The following is an 18,645-nucleotide window of genomic DNA, read 5'->3' as shown; positions in this document are numbered from 1 at the left end:
CGATGCGACTGGGTCAACGCAGATATAAATACAACCATTTAATCCGGCGTTGTAGATTGGCGCAATGCTTACAAGGGAACCTCCCCATCGCACCCCCCTCAGATTTAGTTATAAGTTGGCACAGTAGATAGGCCTTGAAAAACTGAACACAGATCAATCGGGAAAACAAGAAGAAGTTGTGTAGAACTATGAAAAAAATAAGCAAAATATACAAACTGAGTAGTCCATGCGCAAGATAGACAACATCAAGGATAGTGTAAGCTCAGGAGCGCCCCGTGGTCCCGTGGTTAGCGTTAGCAGCTGCCGAACCAGAGATCTTTGGTTCAAGTCTTCCCTCGAGTGAAAAGTTTACTTTCTTTATTTTCGCATAGCTATGATCTTCCGTTCGTTCATTGACGTCTCTGTTCACTGTAATAAGTTTAGTGTCTGTGTTTTGCGACCGCACTGCAAAACCGTGCGATTAGTAGACGAAAGGACGTGCCTCTCCAATGGGAACCGAAAACATTTGATCGCAAGGTCATAGGTCAACCGATTCCTCCACAGGAAAACACGTCTGATATATTCTATACGACAATGGTGACGGCATGTGCGTCACATGACAGGAATATGTTGTCGACCGACCTAACTTGAACACTTGGCGAATGGGTAAAAAGATTCTTCTACCTTGCCCGATTTAGGTTTTCTTGTGGATGTGATAACCACTCCCAAAAAGTGATGAAAACATAAGAGTTTGTCACATAAACTGCAACAAATGAATGCAACACTTTCGATGTTTGTTTAGGTGTAGCGTCCCCATACTACGGCGCAGTTACCTCGCATCGGTCGGACGGACGGACAGATAACAACTGTCTGAAAATAAAAAATTAAACTTTTCACTCGAGGGAAGTCTTGAACCAAGGACCTCTCGTTCCGCAGCTGCTCACGCTAACCACGGGACCACGGCGCTCCTGAACTCATATTATACTTGATGTTGCCTATCTTGCACATGGACTACTCAGAATGTATATTTTGCTTATTTTTTTCATAGTTCCACACAACTTCTTCCTGTTTTCTCGATTGATCTGTGTTCAGCTTTTCAAGGCCTATCCACTGTGCCAACTTATAACTAAATCTGAGGGGGGTGCGATGGGGAGGTTCCCTTGTTAGCAAAGGGTTCAAATGGCTCTGAGCACTATGGGACTCAACTGCTGAGGTCATTAGTCCCCTAGAACTTAGAACTAGTTAAACCTAACTAACCTAAGGACATCACAAACATCCATGCCCGAGGCAGGATTCGAACCTGCGACCGTAGCGGTCTTGCGGTTCCAGACTGCAGCGCCTTTAACCGCACGGCCCCTTGTTAGCATGTAAACCTTACGTATCCAAGGTCGTAGGTTCGAATCTCGTCAAATGTAGCAACTTTTTTTTATTCCTAGTTCTAATCAAAAGAGTTTTATTATTATTTTTATTCAGTTAATTTATTTAAATGTAATCTTTTCATTTCCAGTACTTTGCTGCGTCATTTTCGTCATCATATTGACTTTTTTATTTGCTTTTATTTTTCTCCCTATGTCCGTTCTTCGTTTCGAATCGGCCTGTGTTCCTGTAATCCACAACCAAGCGCCAACGAGGACTGCTCATCGGCTGGAGCTCGTGTAGCCAGTGTGAGGATGGTTTCAGGTAACAAATGAAAGCGAAAAGTTGCAGTTTGCTTTTAGCGCTGAAACTGCATTTGCTCTGTCTTGAGTTTGCTCGTAGAAGTTAGCTTTTATTGCCGTGAACAAAGCGATCGCGATTTTAGTTCTGCTGTTTTCTCGGATATATTGCGCAGCACGAGGTTGTGGCTATCTCAGGGCGTGAGTTTAAATTCAGGGCTACAAAACGCGTGGTCTGCCGCAGTTTAGTCATTGGTCAGTTAAAATCAGCTGTCGACAGAGCATCTCGCACTTCCAACATACCCCTCGGCGGCCGCTTCTAATATTGCTCCGCTTTACACATTAACGGCACCTGTGAAGTGACCCGCCTTGTTTGTGTGTCGTTTGTAATCGAATGGTAGCCGATGCGGAGACACTGTAGCAGGAAGTGACAGACATCAGCTATCAAGTAATTTTAAGTGGACTGTAGGTTCTAGTGGATCCAAAGTCCATCAAACAAAAAGTTTCTTGAATGAGATTTTCACTCTGCAGCGGAGTGTGCGCTGATATGAAACTTCCTGGCAGATTAAAACTGTGTGCCGCATCGAGACTCGAACTCGGGACTCTACCAACTGAGCTACCCAAGTACGACTCACGCGCCGTCCTCACAGCTTTACTTCTGCCAGTACCTCGTCTCCTACCTTCCAAACTTTACAGAAGCTCTCCTGCTTTCCCGCGAAAGGCAAAGGTCCCGAGTTCGAGTCTCGGTCCGGCACACAGTTTTAATCTGCCAGGAAGTTTCAAAAAGTTTCTTGCTACTGTACGCTCTGTAAACGACCATTCATAATGATCTGGGTGGCATGTCCTTCATGGCGGACGGTAACGGCTGCAGTACTATATCGTTTTCAGTAACAAAATCATTTTATTGACATTCTCCTGGGAGACGTCGCGTCGGTAACGAAGTCGGCGTCAGTAGGTAGGTGAGCGGCCGGCGCGTTCGGTGCCGAGGCGTGCGTCTGCGAGCGCCTACGGGACGGGTCTGCTTTAACGAGCGGACGCGCATGCGCCGGCAGACACCAACCGTGTCCGCTCCAGCGAGCAAAATGGCTCCGCGCTCGCCGGCCCCTCCGGATTAAAGCCGAGCAATGGACGCCGACGGTCGCAGCTCGCGAGACGGTCTGCAGGCGCCGTATCTGACGCGGCCAGGTGCTCCCCCGTCTCCGGGCCGGTCTCCGACAACCTCTACACGAGAACTTCCTGCTCCAACGCCGTTCCGTGAAGCAGGGCATTCTCTTTGAATCTACATTCAACTTTATTAATAGCTTTCTACAGTTAAAATTTTTTTATAGGGTGAGTCAGAATTCCCCCAACAAACTTTCAGATGTGGTAGTACAGCCCAAAAGAAGAAAAAAAGAAATGTCAATAGTCCAGTTAAAATTACTTGACAGTTGACTTGCCGCTACAGTGTTGCTACATCCGCTGCCAGCTACCTCTCGCATATAGGCGACACACAAACACATCGGGTCACAACAAAACTGTCCGCCCTGGTAGCTGAGTGGTCAGCGCGACAGTGTGTCAATCCTAAGGGCCCAGATTCGATTCCCGGCTGTGACGGAGATTTTCTCCGCTCAGGGACTGGGTGTTGTGTTGTCCTAATCATCATCATTTCATCCCCATCGACGCGCAAGTCGCCGAAGTGGCATCAACTCGAAAGACTTGCACCAGGAGAACGGTCTACCCGACGCGAGGCCCTAGTCACACGACTACAAAACTGATTTTAAGTGACTAACACTAGACTGCGGTGGACGACGCGTTGTGTAGCCCTGAATTTGAGCTCGTGTTCTAATCCAACCACAACATTGTGATGTGCAATATAACCTTCAAAACGCGATCAACAATCTGCGACAGAACTGAAACAACGATCGCCTTGTTTTCGTCATTTAAGGCTATGCTCTACGAACAAACTCAAGACAGAAAAGTTTCACAATATGTCTGTTTGCATAGCCATCTTCCACAGCAAACTTTCAGTTTCAGCCGTAAAAGCAAACTCTTCTTTCTCTCTGTCATAGCGTACCTGAAACTCCCCTCGTACTGGCTGCACGGGATGCCATGTTACCAACGTATGAGGAATCCTAGTTGGCATCTCAGTGCAGATTATAGGAGACATCAGCAAATTCCAAACGAAAAATGAATGATAGGAAGAAAGATAATCAAAAATAAAAAAGTCAATACGATGATGAAAATGACGAGGCAAAGTATTAGAAATTAAAAAAATTACATTTAAACAAATTTGATCAGATTTAGAAATTTTAATTTTTGCTGTATTTGACCAGACTCGAAGCTATGAACTCCCACACGTTAGGTTTATACGCCAACCATTATGCTCCTTTTTTATCTCATTTTGTTCCATATTGTTCGTTGAATTTGTTCGGAGAGGACGTCCGATGACCTCTGTTCAGGTTCTTTGTTGATCCACTCACTCAGTTTTTTATTACAGAGGGTAGGTAACCCTCTGACCGAGCACTTTTTTTTTATCGTTGTGTTTGGTCGTTGCGGACGTCACATGAGATAAGTTCGTTTTGTTGATCCTTCCACACAGTTTTTTTTTATTCCAGAGGCCAACCAGGTCTCTGACCGAACACGCTTAGCTACCGTGCCGACATCGACATCAGCAGACTCCAAAACACGCTGAGCTACCGTCCCGGCGCTCTGACATTACATGACTTTACAGTTCAGAACGTTGTTGTACTTAAGATTACCGTTACCCAGTCTCGGCTTCGCGCAGTGTCGTGCGAAGCTTATCTAATATAAACCGATTTCTGTGATTATAGTAACTGCATATCTGACGCTGTATCGCATCTTGTCCGAAGGATGTAACAGTATATGGTTAATGTTATGTGTGAAACATGAGTATTTCGTTAATATCGTTGTTTGTGTATGTGTATGGTGCGGTGTGGTGTGCTTTGGTTATCATGTGTAATGAAACGCGAAATATAAGAGCCAGACACAGAATTCGGGATCCAAACATATCAAGAAAGAAAACCGGACACAGAATTGGAAATGAATTAATTTTTGTGGCCGTCTGTCAGCGGCGGACGTTTCGTGCGTGACGTTGAGCGCTCTGTTTGCAGAAAACCAGCCACAAGGCGTGAAGTGTCAACTATCGAGTAATTTTAATCGGACTGTAGAAAGCAAAGGGTCTAAAATGTTTATCTTGAGAACTATTAGCAATTGTTCGTCTTCCGATACTGTGAAACGCATCTCTTCTACTGGAAGCTCCTTGCTTATCATATTTTGGGAGGAGGAAATATGTACCAAAACAAGAAGAAAATGTCGAGTGAACATGGGCAAGCACTTGTGCAGTAGAAGAGATGTGTTTCAGAGTAACGAAGACGAATAAGTGCTCGTAACTGTTAAGATATGGACTTCAAAGCCCATCTTTTCTTGACCGAGCGAGGTGGCGCAGTGGTTAGCACAGTGGACTCGCATTCAGGAGGACGACGGTTCAATCCTGTCTCCGGCCATCCTGATTTAGGTTTTCCGTGATTTCCCTAAATCGCTTCAGGCAAATGCCGGGATGGTTCCTTTGAAAGGGCACGGCCGATTTCCTTCCCAATCCCTCCCTAACCCGAGCTTGCGCTCCGTCTCTAATGACCTCGTTGTCGACGGGACGTTAAACACTAACCACCACCACCACCCATCTTACTTGACTTTTTTCTTGTTTTGATCCATAGTGTTACCTCTCCAAACGTGGAAAGCAAAGAGCTTGCAGCAGAGGAGATTTGTTTCAGAGTATTCAAGTTGAAGAAACGCTGATAGTTCTTAACATATGCATTTTAGAGCCCAAGTTTACTAGACATTTTGTTCTTTGAATAGTGGTCCCTGTCATATCCCTGAATATTGACAACTATTCCTGGAACACCCTGCATTGCCCTCCAGCGGCAAGGCTTGTAAAGCATCAACCATCAGCACGATCCAACCGAACTAAGATTCCTGGCTTTGACCTGGCAGTTAGCGAGACAACTGAAGAAGATAAAAGCGAAAGGAACACAAAACATTTATTCTCCGATCGGGGCCAGAAGACCGTCTGTTTGTTCACAATCTACCTAAAGCTTGACTTGGCGACAGTAATGGACGATCACATGGCTAGTACATCGGACTAAGCCTAGCATCTTCTAAAACTTGAGTTGCACTCTTTGGAAAACTAAGTACTCAAAGTGAAATTAAAAAAGGTGTAATCAGTTATAGTTGCATTGGAGTCCGCAATTGTTTTATTATTATTATTATTGTTATTATTATTATTATTATTATTATTTACAAGCTTTTGAAACGTGTCTATACAGCCATCTCAGCATTGGAAATATACTGCAATTTGTTTTGAAAATTCAGGCTATACATTAGTTTAAGTCATACCCTGGTACGAAGTTACATAGGCTTAATAAAGGACAGATTCCTACATAAAACAAATTTTTCACCCACAGTACACTGAAACAAGATGAAACTATAACACAGGATACAGACTGGATTTTTCTCACGACGTAACAATTGCCTCGATAAGCTAGGTATAGGGCACGTATGATTTAATGCGTAAACTCAACTACGTTGTTACTTTCCACGTTTCCCACATACCATGTGTATTAGATTACGTAACTGAAGAAATTTTACTATCCGCAGGGAGTAGAGACCGCAATCTTTGCATTTGTAGAACAAATCAGAGCTTCTGCTGATCAGATACCTTCAGAAAAACTAAAGCTACTACTTTGCTGCTTTGCCCTATCTATTGACAACGAAATCGTCAGATAGCCAGCTGGCTCAGGAGTCAATTTTGAATAGTTTAAGGAATTACTGAAGTTCCTAAGAATTGCATATTGAGACAAAAAAGGAGAAATGGGAAATATCGAGGTCAGGAAGCCGCTCCAGATATCTCCCCATTGTTTCATAACCATCGTAGGTTATACATAAAGAATCGTTAAAGGAGCAAGTGAGGTTAAGCGCTAGAAAAAGCGTATTAACTGCCGTTTCAACTATAAACCTTGAAATTTATTGTCTGTTAACAAAGTCACTGTGAGACCATGCTCTTTACTGTGTTTTTATATATTTACTATATCTCTTTTGTTATTTATCTCGTTTTGAAATATAATAGCAGATTCGTACTTTACAATTCTTGAATTTTCTGAAAAAATAACACGTTAGAATGAAAATGAAAACAACAAATGTGTGGTTAGTTTATTCTTACCGCCTTTAACATAAATATAACGGCGGAAGCAGACATAGAAGGTGTGTCTATTAAAACACTTTATCCCTCTTTAACAGACGTGGAAGTTTAAAAAGGCAGCGAAAACAAAACGTGCAGAGCTTCGCGCTTTACGGCGCTCCAAAGCAAACAACGGCCCGTATTCACTGCAATGCAGCTGTTGTTGATTCTGCAGGAAGATTACGAGACCTGAGGAGGGAGGTATTTATTAAATTCGCAGCTATCGGTCATCCTAATAATTCGGTCGATTTTCTCGGGAACAGGGCACAACAGAACCGAACGGGGCGATGTTTTTTTTCTGAGCTCTGTACCGTTATCATGAAGCTTAACTGTTCATATCCATGGCGCGATACACCCACGACTGCTTGTGTGATCTTAACGGTGGCAAAATACGGCCCTTGTTTAGGGTTCAGAGTAATCAGAAACAAGGGGCACTTGCAACAAATCGAGCTACGTGGGATACGGAGTTTTAATGCCGTAGCTGATGCAGCGTAAATAATTTTAAAAAAATATCACTTACTTTAAAATCGTCGTGACGTGTGATAAAAGGCAAGGGTACCTAGCAGCAATGTCAACAGATTCAGTTTCGCGCAGTCCTTTCACTTATTTTTGTGTTTACATTTTGTTTCTTTCTGACAGAGCAAATTAAAAACAATATTTTCTTAGCGGGACTCGAAAGAACCAATAATAGTAGTGCAGAGCTGTGTGATTTACTGAATAAAAAATACGATAAAGGTAGAATTATGTCACCAGATCACCTTACAACGGTCCATACACCTACAGAATTTTGATGATAGATTACGACTTTGTCACTGTCAGCACAAAGCTAGACTCATTTTGAGTTCGACATACGATATTATATTGAACGAAGCGCTAGTTTTATTTAATACTACTAAAACCTATCGTACACTTCCGCCGCAGTACTCGGTAAATCAAACAATTCCTGCTATAACACCTAAATCTTAACTTACATTCACTATAGATGAGTTGTACTTCTATCTTCTCTTCGTTGGTCTACATCGAAATCACGCAGATCTTCAACTTAAGTTGGTTGACTGAAGGGTCGGTGTATGTTTTCATCGTGTTTCCATTTTTTTTACTGTCCACTCCAGCAAATGGACGAGTTACATTATTTCGCATACCTTCACTGTCTGCCAGTACACAAAAGTCAAAGTCAGTATTCCGTTATGTTTTTTGTAATAACTTCCTGTTTACGTGAACGGTACACTTCATGTTTACGTAAATGATACACTGTGATACTTTTTTGGAACAGATCTTGTGGACAGGAATTGGATCATTATATAAAAGATTTAGGGTGGTACATAAAAAAGACATTTTGCCGCTCTTAATTCGTGACGGACAAAGTTAAAAGAGGCGTCCATGCTTCTTAATGCCCCACTAGCAGCTAAATAATATTTTCTTGAAATATTTTTTATTTTGGGTTTGGACGAAAGCTATTTGAGGTGGTCAAGATAAATAGGGCATCCTATTTATAAAATTGTAATTATCATATGAAGTTCTCAAGTACTTTACAAATTGTAATGTTGACTCAATAAAAACACATGGCTAGATCTAAGAGAGGGCCAGAGGGCCTAATATTACCAGCTCATATAAATGCTTACAATAAATAAAATGCTTCCTAAGATATTTTGGTAAAAATAATTTGCTTCTAGTTTCCTCCAGCTTGTCAGAACATAACCTGTTAGACGGAGGGGGGAGGGGGTGGATGTTGGATGGAGGCAGGGCAACAATTTAACGTGATCGCAGATGAAAGTAAAGCGCCAGCAGAAAAATATATCTAACACCGAGAATCTATGGATGCATGAAATCTTCAGATGTAAAAAGAACTGCGGGTGTACCTTAACGCAGTGTTAAAGGACCATTACTTTTCACGATATGTAACGGGTATAAGTGCAGATATTTCTATCTACTGAATAACATTACATCATTATTTACTTCATTTGCAGACTAATAATTATAGCTATTTGGAGTAGTACGGTTTTAGGTTGGTTAGTACCTCCTAACACATGTGGCACCAGCAAGCCATTAACGCTTATGGGCAGCACACACAGTGTTGAAGTAAGATCATGTGGACATGTGGATACAAGACGTTGTGTGTATACTGACGGGCGTAGTCCACTTGTTAGTGGTGCAGTAACCAACAGTAAAAAATGTTCCTTAATGTACTGCGCAGAAAGGCAGAAAGACCCATTACTGTTTGGTTACAGGATTGCAGAACAGTCACTGGAAGTAATCACATTTATGAGATACCTGTGAGTGTGCATTTGGAACGATTAAAAGTGCAACGACCACATAAAACCACCATAAAAAGTAAGGCAGATGCCAGGCATTTTCACTGGAAGAATCTTCAGGAAGCTTAGACCACCCATAAAGGTGCTAGCTTATAAAGCCCTCATTCGATCAATTTTTTAGTATTTCTTGTCAGTCTGGGACCTGTACCAGATAGATTGATAGAGGAAGTGGCGAAGATCCAAAGAAGAGCATCGCTTTTCGTTACAGTTTCATTTAGTAAATGTAAAAGCGTCACGGAGATGTGCAACCAACGCCAGTGCCAGGCACTACAAAAGAGGCGTTCTGCATCGTGGTATGGTTTACTGTTTACGTTCCGAGCATTTACGATCGTAGAAGAGTCGACCAAGGGCTACAGATACAGATATTGTGATAATATGGCTCTGAGCACTATGGGACTTAACATCTGTGGTCATCAGTCCCCTAGAACTTAGAACTACTTAAACCTAACTAACCTAAGGACATCACACACATCTATGCCCGAGGCAGGACTCGAACCTGCGACCGTAGCAATCGCGCGGTTCCGGACTGAGCGCCTAGAACCGCTAGACCACCGCGGCCGGCATTGTGATAATATGTACCCACTTCAGTGTGTTAGTTGATTTTTCTCTGCATCTAACAATCTTCTCACAAACACACCATATAATTTACTACCTGGCGATTTCGACGTGATCGTAACTGCACCATGAAGGGGACTGTGCCTGTCAGTATAGACATTCCGTTTTCGTCCAAGCATCTGCACTGACCTCTGCCCAGGGGAAATAAACATTAATGGCTTGCTTGTGCCATGTGCTCGTGGTGGTATCAACCAACCTAAAAACATACTACTCTTAATAGCTATAATTATTACCTTGCAAATGAAGTAAATACTGATGTATTATTGTTCAGTTTACTGTCCTTGGTCATCAATAGACTTATTTGCACTTATACCCCTAACAATTTGTATTGTTTCCTCCAAAGCATATCTCGCGAAAGACCATGAACGTAAAATAAGAGGATTCGAGTTCACTCAGAGACCTACAAAAACTTGCTAAAAAGATTCAACAGCCAAGATTGCAAAAATATTTCTTTATTTAAAACAACCGATTTCGACAGGCGTTGCTATCACATTCAGGTCTGTAACAAAGCGCATGAAATATGTCTTATAACATGAGCTAAGATGTAATATTTCAGATAAAATTTTTAGTTTACCGTTGCAAAATACGAAGCTGGAATCGTACCTTTACATTCCTTAGAACATCTTTTTGTTATGAAATATGTTCATTTTACGTTGGACCTCACACCATCTGCCGAAGGTGCTTTATGTTTTTAAATATTTTAGTTATGGCAAAACTTTTATAATGTGCTAATTTTTATCCGCTTGACGACTTGGTGTGAGGTCCAACGTAAAATGAACACGTTGCACAACAAAAAGATTTTTTAAGGTACATAAATGTATACTTCGAGTTCTGTGTTTTGTAATGCAAAATAAAACTTTTACCTGAAATATTACGTCTTAATTCGTGTCGTGAGACATATTTCATGTATATGCACTTTGTTATAGACCTGAAGATGACAGCAAAGTCTGGCGAAACCGAAAATTTATGCGGTCTTGCCCGTTGAATGTTTTTAGAAAGTAAAAGAGATCGCTCCTTCGGTCTTCTCAAAATAAGGAAAAAATGGCTATAAGCACTATGGGACTTGACATATGAGGTCATCAGTCTCCTTGACTTAGAGCTACTTAAACCTAACTAACCTAAGGACATCAGACACATCCATGCCCGAGGCATGATTCGAACATGCGACCGTAGCAGCAGCGCAGTTCCGGAATGAAGAGCTTAGAACCACTCGGCCACATCTTCCGGCTCAAAATAAGAAAATTCAGTCTTAAAAACATTTCTTCTTTCCGCGCACGAATCGAGGATGAAAAAAAACGGGGGAAATAACAGTGGTACGCGAAGTACCCTCCGCCACGCACTGTGAGGTGGCTTGCGGAGTATAGATGAGCACTGTATCTGTGCAGCTAGTGGGCCACAGAGTCTTAAGGCGCCAGAAGTTGGATTGTTTGACCGAGGGCGGTAATCGATTCCTTGCGTCTGGTGTAAACATCATACGTACAGGTTAACAGCTGCGGACGATGAATCGTTGAACAGCCGGGCGACGTGGCGTCGGCTCCATAATTTGTGCAGCGTGCATCATCGGCCGCGGCGCAAACTAATGTGCGCTGATGGACCGCGTGGTGTGTGGCGCGTGCAGGTTAATTAAGCGGCCCGCGTAACTATAAATATTTGTGAGCAATCCCAAATGCCATCCAGCCGTACTTGCCGCTTTGCCGAGAGACGCAGATGGGGGACGCACTCAGCTGGTGACGGCTGCCGGGCTGTATGAACCGCTCTGCAATTACCGCCCGCCGTACGCGCGTAATATCCAGCCTGAAAGAGAATTCTGACGACATTTGAAAGCTCCCCCGGGTGCGCGAGTTAAGCGAGCCATTCCAACATTTCACGACTTTTCGTAGCGACGACAGTGGGATATTTCTTGGGATGACGTCCGGGTTAGCGTGTTCGTCAGAAAGTAGGCGTACTGACAGAAACAGTAATCGGCAGCGGAAGAATTTATAAGTTCTACCAAAAAGGAAAGAGACTGTAGGCTTTCTCTGTAATCATGTGACACGTCTGTATAACGGAATTCAGTAAGTAATCTAGAGGCCGTGAAAGTTTAATCTCTCTTTGGATCTTCTCTATTTCCTTTCTTATACAGGCCCCACACTCACGAACAATATCCAACAATCGGTCTAACGAAGGTTTCATTGGCTAACTCCTTCGTAGGTAGACGACACTTCCTGATGATTGATACAATGAATCTCAGTCTCCTATCTGCCTTTTCTACGATTACTTTTTTGTGATAGTTCCACTTTAAATCGCTCTGTACGCATACTCTCAGATATTTTAAGGACTGTATTACTTCCAGTGCATGTACGGCAATGTGTAATCATACAGAAATCTGTCTCTCAGACTATGTAAACGCAAAACGTTACATTTGCTTGTGTTGAGGGACAACTGCTAATCCCTGCACAAACCGTCAGTCTTTTGCAGCTTCTTCCGCCTTTCGTTAGAATTTTATAGCGTTATGGCTTTTCTGTGTGCAATAGCATCATCAGATAAGAGCCTTCAGATGTTATCCCTTAGGTCATTTACACTGAAAAGCCAAAGAAACTGGTACACCTGCCTGATATCGTGCAGGACCCCGCGAGCATGCAGAAGCACTCGACTAATGTCTAAAGTAATGCTGGAGGGAATTGGCACCATGAATCCTGCAGGGCTGTTCATAAATCCGTAAAAGAATGAGTGTGTCGAGATCTCTTCCGGACAGCACGTTGCAAAGCATTCCAGATATGCTCAATAATGTTCATGTCTTGAGAGATTGGTGGCCAGCGGAAATGTTTAAACTCAGAACAATCTTCCTGGAACCACTCTGTAGCAATTGTGCACATGTGGGGTGTCGTATTGTCCTGCTGGAATTGCGCAAGGCCGTCGGAATGCACAATGGACATGAATGGATGAAGGTGATTAGACAGGTGCTTACGTACGTGTCACCTGTCAGAGTCGTTACAAGACGTATCAGGGGTCGCATATCACTCCAACTGCTCACGCCCCACACCATTACAGAGGCTCCACCAACTTGAACAGTCACCTGCTAATACGCAGCGTCCATGGGTTGATGAGGTTCTTTCCATACCGGTAGACGTCCATAAGTTCGATACAATTTGAAACGCTGACCGCTGCGGCTGAGCAGTTCTAGGCGCTTCAGTCTGGAACCGCGCTGCTGCTACGGTCGTAGGTTCGAATCCTGCCTCGGGCATGGACGTGTGTGATGTCCTTAGGTTAGTTAGGTTTAAGTAGTGCTAAGTCTAGGGGACTGATGACCTCAGATGTTAAGTCCAATAGTGCTTAGAGCCATTTGAACAATTTGAAACGAGACTCGTCCTATCAGCCAACACGTTTCCAGTCACCAGCAGTCCAATGTCAGTGTTGACGGGCTCTGGCGCGGCGTAAAGCTTTGTGTCGTGCAGTCATCAAGGTTACACGAATGGGCCTTCGGCTCTGAAAGCTCATATCAATGATGTTCCAAATGGTTCAAATGGCTCTGACCACTGTGGATTGGGTTGGGTTGGTTTGGGGGAAGATAAGAAACTGCGAAGTCTTCGGTCTCATCGGTTTAGGGATGTAGGGATGGACGGGAAAGGAGGTCGGCCGTGCCCTTTCAAAGGAACCCTCCCGGCATTTACCTGGAGCGATTTAGGGAAATCACGGAAAACTAAATGAGGATGGCCGGACGCGGGATTGAACCGTCGTCCTCCCGAATGCGAGTCCAGTGTGCTAACCACTGCGCCACATCGCTGCGTACCACTATGGAACTTAACATCTGAGGTCATCAGTCCCCTAGAACTACTTAAACCTGACTAACCTAAGGACATCACACACATCCATGCCCAAGGCAGGATTCGAACCTGTGACCGTAGCAGTCGCGCGGTTCCGGACTGAAGCGCCTAAAACCACTCGGCTGCAGCGGCCGGCGGTAATGTTCAGTTGAACGGTTCGCATGCTGACATAAACGTATAAACCTGGGACGAAGCCTATGCACGAACACTGTATTGATTCGACAGCCCATTCAGTGCGCTGTTCGATGAAAGTAGTTGTGAAATCGGTGTGAAATACAGTGTGCTGCAGCAGCATCTCCGCAAGACATCATTTGAGAGTTTACGATCTTGGACGAGCAGTTGGAAGGTTCGAAGCGGGTCAGAGCGTCACTATTGTGGCCGTAGTAATGGGTGAGTCCAAAAGTGCCGTTTCGCGATTAAAAGGGCCGAAGAAAGTGTAAACGCTACACAAAATCATGCCGGTAGTCATAGGCGGACCACCACAACGGAAGACGATAGATACGTGGCTAAAAGAAACAGACATCTCACTCCTATACATATCACTGCACACTTTCCAGCCGCTACTGGTACGCATGTCTCTGCCAGAACCATTTAGCAACGATTAATTCAGGCTGTTTATGTACTCTTAAGCCTTCAACCACGACATCGTCGAGGAAGAGTTCACTGGCGTAAAGGAGCATGTTGGTTGGGATCAGCAACAGTGGTCCAGAGTAAACAATAAAGTCATACGGCATGAATGACTGAGAGACCCCGAAGGGTAGGTTCAGCCTCCGAATTGGGAAAGTTTTCTCTATCCTCACCAGCAGACACCACTCCCTCGCGAAGTATGAGAACTGTATGCGTAAGTATATCTGTTGAGTGTAGGTGACTGTACTGGGTGTGTCTATAGTGTAGTATCACGTTCGTGTTGGACGTGACGAGAGAAGGAAGAGGAAGAAATCCGGTGCCTGTTCATGGCCTACACCTCTAAAAGAGCACCAAAGGGACCGCCGAACTTAACGTCCTCATTCGACCGACGGATCACCAACAATAGTATCACACGCCCTCACTTAAAGAACACTCCAGAGAGGTTTGGTATTTAAACCAGTACATTGGTGCCAAATCTGGTGATTAGAAACTTTACGCCATCACCTCTCCTCCCCCTGTAGGCCAAACACTGGCAATGAAAATGTTTTCCACCACGAGGATTTGAACCGGCTTACCTCCGGCTCTAGCGAAACCGCAAAGACGTACATTATAGTCCGCGGCCACGGATGCAGGAGTGGTCCAGAGCGACGGTCTCTTACGAATCCCGCTTGGCTGGTGCAAGTGATTTTGGCCACCGGTTAGTGTGGAGAGAGAGAGAGTGAGAGAGAGGAGAACACTTTGCACACCGCAGAAAGTTCATGAACGTCATGGGTATGGCGTAGGCGTTATGGTGTGGGCAGGCCTTACGCACAACTGCCGAACACCGCTGCATATCTTTGCACAAGGTATCGTTATAGCACAGCGGTACTGCAGGGAGATTACTCTGGATCATGTCCGTCTCTTTAGGAGTGCAGTACGTCCCGGTTTCTATTTATGGAAGACAATACACGTCCACACAGGTCCGCTGAGGTGTCGGACACACTGGAACGTGATAATATTGAACGTATGGAATGGTTTGCGTACTGCCCGGACGTACAACATATAGAGGATGCCTCGAAAGTTGTTGGTAGACGTGTTTCTCAACGAACACACCGTTCCTGAACCATGCAAGAACTGAAAAACTCCTTGATAGAGGAGTGGGACAATATTCTCCAAGGAATCAAATGGTTCAAATGGCTCTGAGCACTATGGGACTAAACTGCTGAGGTCATTAGTCCCCTAGAACTTAGAACTAGTTAAACCTAACTAACCTAAGGACATCACAAACATCCACGCCCGAGGCAAGATTCGAACCTGCGACCGTAGCGGTCTTGCGGTTCCAGACTGCAGCGCCTTTAACCGCACGGCCACTTCGGCCGGCTTTCCAAGGAATCCTCAACAGTTTCGTAGCCATCGTGAGTAAGATGTGCATCATGTACGTTAATGCCCGAGGAAGGGATACTACACACTAAGAGTCCTGTTTCGACATACGAGGGTCACTCCAAAAGAAATGCACACTATTTTTTTTAAATCCATCTTTTTTCTACATGTTTGAAAGTTTTACAGTGTGTAGATACATGCTTTAGGAACAATATTTTCATTTCTCCACATAATTTCCATCCCTCTCAACTGCCTTACGCCACCTTGGAGCCAGCGCATGTACACCGTCACAGTAAAATTCTGGACCAACCTGTTGGAGCCACTGTTTGACAGCATGCACAAGGGAGTCATCATCTTCAAACCTTGTTCCACAAAGAGAGTCTTTCAGTTTCCCAAAGAGATGATAGTCATATCCACCATGTTCCAAAAGTTCGCTGCATACCGTTTTTCTTGTTTCTTTGTGAGCCACTGTCAACATCATGGGAACCCACCTGGCACAAACCTTTTTTAACGCCAATACTTTCAGTATTCTGCAAACACTTCCTTCCCCTATCCCAACGTAGCGTGACATCTCGTTCACTGTGATGCGTCTGTCAACAATCACCAATTCGTTAACTCTCTGCACATTGTCCGACGTGTGTGCAGTACGAGGCCTGCCGCTGCGAGGACAATCCTCAATATTGCCGTGCCCGCTTTCGTCACGTAACCTGCTTGCCCACCGACTAATTGTACTGTTGATCGACAGCAGCATCAAATGGTTCAAATGGCTCTGAGCACTACGTGACTTAACTTCTGAGGTCATCAGTCGCCTAGAACGTAGAACTACTTAAACCTAACTAACCTAATGACATCACACACATCCATGCCCGAGGCAGGATTCGAACCTGCGACCGTAGCGGTCACGCGGTTCCAGACTGAAGCGTCTAGAACCGCGCGGCCACACCGGCCGGTTCAAATGGCTCTAAGCAATATGGGGCTTAACATCTGAGGTCATCAGTCCCCTAGACTTAGAACTTCTTAAACGTAACTAACGTAAGGACATCACACACATCCATGCCCGAGGCAGGATTCGAACCTGCGACCGCAGCAGCAGCGCGGTTCCGGACTAAAGCACCTAGAACCGCTCGGCCACAGCAGCATCTCCATATCTTTTTCAACCTCTTGTGGATGTTTCCCACTGTCTTGTTTTCACAGCACAGGATTTCTGTGACAGCACGTTGCTTCTGACGAACGTCAAATGTAGCAGCCATCTTGAAGACATGCTGTGTCGGCGCCACTCACGGGAACAGGTTGAAAACAAGCGGCAAGGATGTATCTACACACTGTAAAACTTTCACACATGCAGAATGAATACTGTATTTTTACAAAAATAGTGTGCATTTCTTTTGGAGTGACCCTCGTACATGAACGGTAGTTACGTCTGTTACCCTGCTTTCCCCTATTCCGAAATCTGTGCCATTTTGCGTTATAAATATACCACTCCACCTTTTTTCCGTACGTTATGTGTTTCATGTCGTCCTTCATTGCCCGTGATTGTTTCTGTCCAGCAATGTCTCTGTTCCTTAGCAATTGTCAAGCGGAGTAGTAGTCTGAGTCGGTTCTACGGTCTTTCTCGAAGCCGCGATCATTACGACTAAGCCTTTTACGTGCCACGACAGCGAGGGAGTGTGACAGTGACAGAAGACAGGGGGCAGATCGATTACAGAGCGCACGCCGTGGGCGACACGGGACCTGTGCCGAGCGGTCGCTCTGTGGAGGAATAAGAAACGGCGAGAGGAGCCGGGGCCGCGGCCACGCCTGTCGCCAGCCGGGCGACGGCGCAGCAGGGTAAACAGCCGGCCTCTCCTCTCCCGTCTCTCTCCTCTCCTCTCTCCTCTCCTCTCCTCTCCTGCCTCTCTCTCCTCTCCTCTCCTCTCCTCTCCCTGCGGCCGTCTCGCTCCGTTGGTCGATATCTGCACGCTCCATCCGTTCTGCTCGGCGGGCCTCACGCACCGCCGCCCACCGCAGCGCCGTATAAATAATCGCGCCTCCTGTCGCCGCGGCCTACAACCAGAGTACGCGCCGACGCCGACTGCGCCAGATCTCAAATGCAACTCGCGTTTCTTCAGAAAGAAAATCACTATCCCTTGTTGTTTAGTCGCTAACGAGATCTAAATACTGCTGCTTCTCGGTAAGCAAAGAGAGCTGGTTGATAACTTGCATTCATTGCTGAGAGTTGCGAAACTCGAACCCGCGCCCCACACGGAATAGGCGACACCAGTAAACACCAAGCGCTGATTATTTAAAGAATCGAACTCCCGTGTATAAAACAGCTTTAAATGTCTGCTTATGTTACGAATCAGATAATCTCTTACAAGGGGATGCCACGACGTTTGGAATGCGGATTTACTGCAAACTTCGTACACTCGTAGTACTCCATGAGGACAACAAAATGTGTAAGCAGTAGCGCGTACTTCTCAAGCGTTATTGAGAAAATCGCAAGATAATTTTCGTCGTCAAATATATACCTGTGCGTGGCCATTTTTACCATGAAGCGCCGGCAGCCCAGTGGTTGCCGGCACGGTAGCTTAGCGTGTTCGGTCAGTGGGTTAGCTGCCCTCTGCAATAAAAAAACTGAGTTAATCGATCAACAACGAACATAAACGGAAGTCTTACGACGTCCGCCCAGAGCAGATTCAACGAACAAAATGAGATTAAAAAAAAAAAAGGGGTGGTTAGCGTTCAAGCCTCGTAATCGCTGGGTCGCTGGATCGAGTCCCACTCGTCTTTTTTTTTATTTCTAACATAGTCACTTTCTTTGCTGTTTATATTACAACTGATGTAATGGGAGAAATGCGTGTAATCGGATGAACTTGTATTAAATTTAGAATGTTATTTGGCAGTCTACAAATTTTTATTATCGCAAATAATGTAAGTACCGACTATTAAACGACCAAACGCATAAAGTGATACTGAAAATGTATGCTTGTCCGTGATTTGAGAAATGGCTTATACCACCAAGTTTTGACCGGCACAGACGGCTTTCGAAAGATGTACAATTAACTGTCGCTTTCGACGTTACG

At 44.7% G+C, this 18,645-nt stretch overlaps 1 protein-coding gene across 1 annotated transcript in view; it reads left to right on the top strand.

Annotated features, from left to right (window-relative positions):
• Nucleotides 1-18,645, top strand: part of LOC124622943 (paired box protein Pax-6-like) — a 341,169-nt gene that overhangs the window by 197,006 nt on the left and 125,518 nt on the right. The gene's annotated exons all lie outside the window — the stretch shown is intronic.

The sequence above is a fragment of the Schistocerca americana genome, chromosome 7 (assembly GCF_021461395.2).
Source record: "Schistocerca americana isolate TAMUIC-IGC-003095 chromosome 7, iqSchAmer2.1, whole genome shotgun sequence".
In the NCBI taxonomy this organism is placed as follows: domain Eukaryota; kingdom Metazoa; phylum Arthropoda; class Insecta; order Orthoptera; family Acrididae; genus Schistocerca; species Schistocerca americana.
This window is presented reverse-complemented; position numbering and strand designations above follow the sequence as displayed.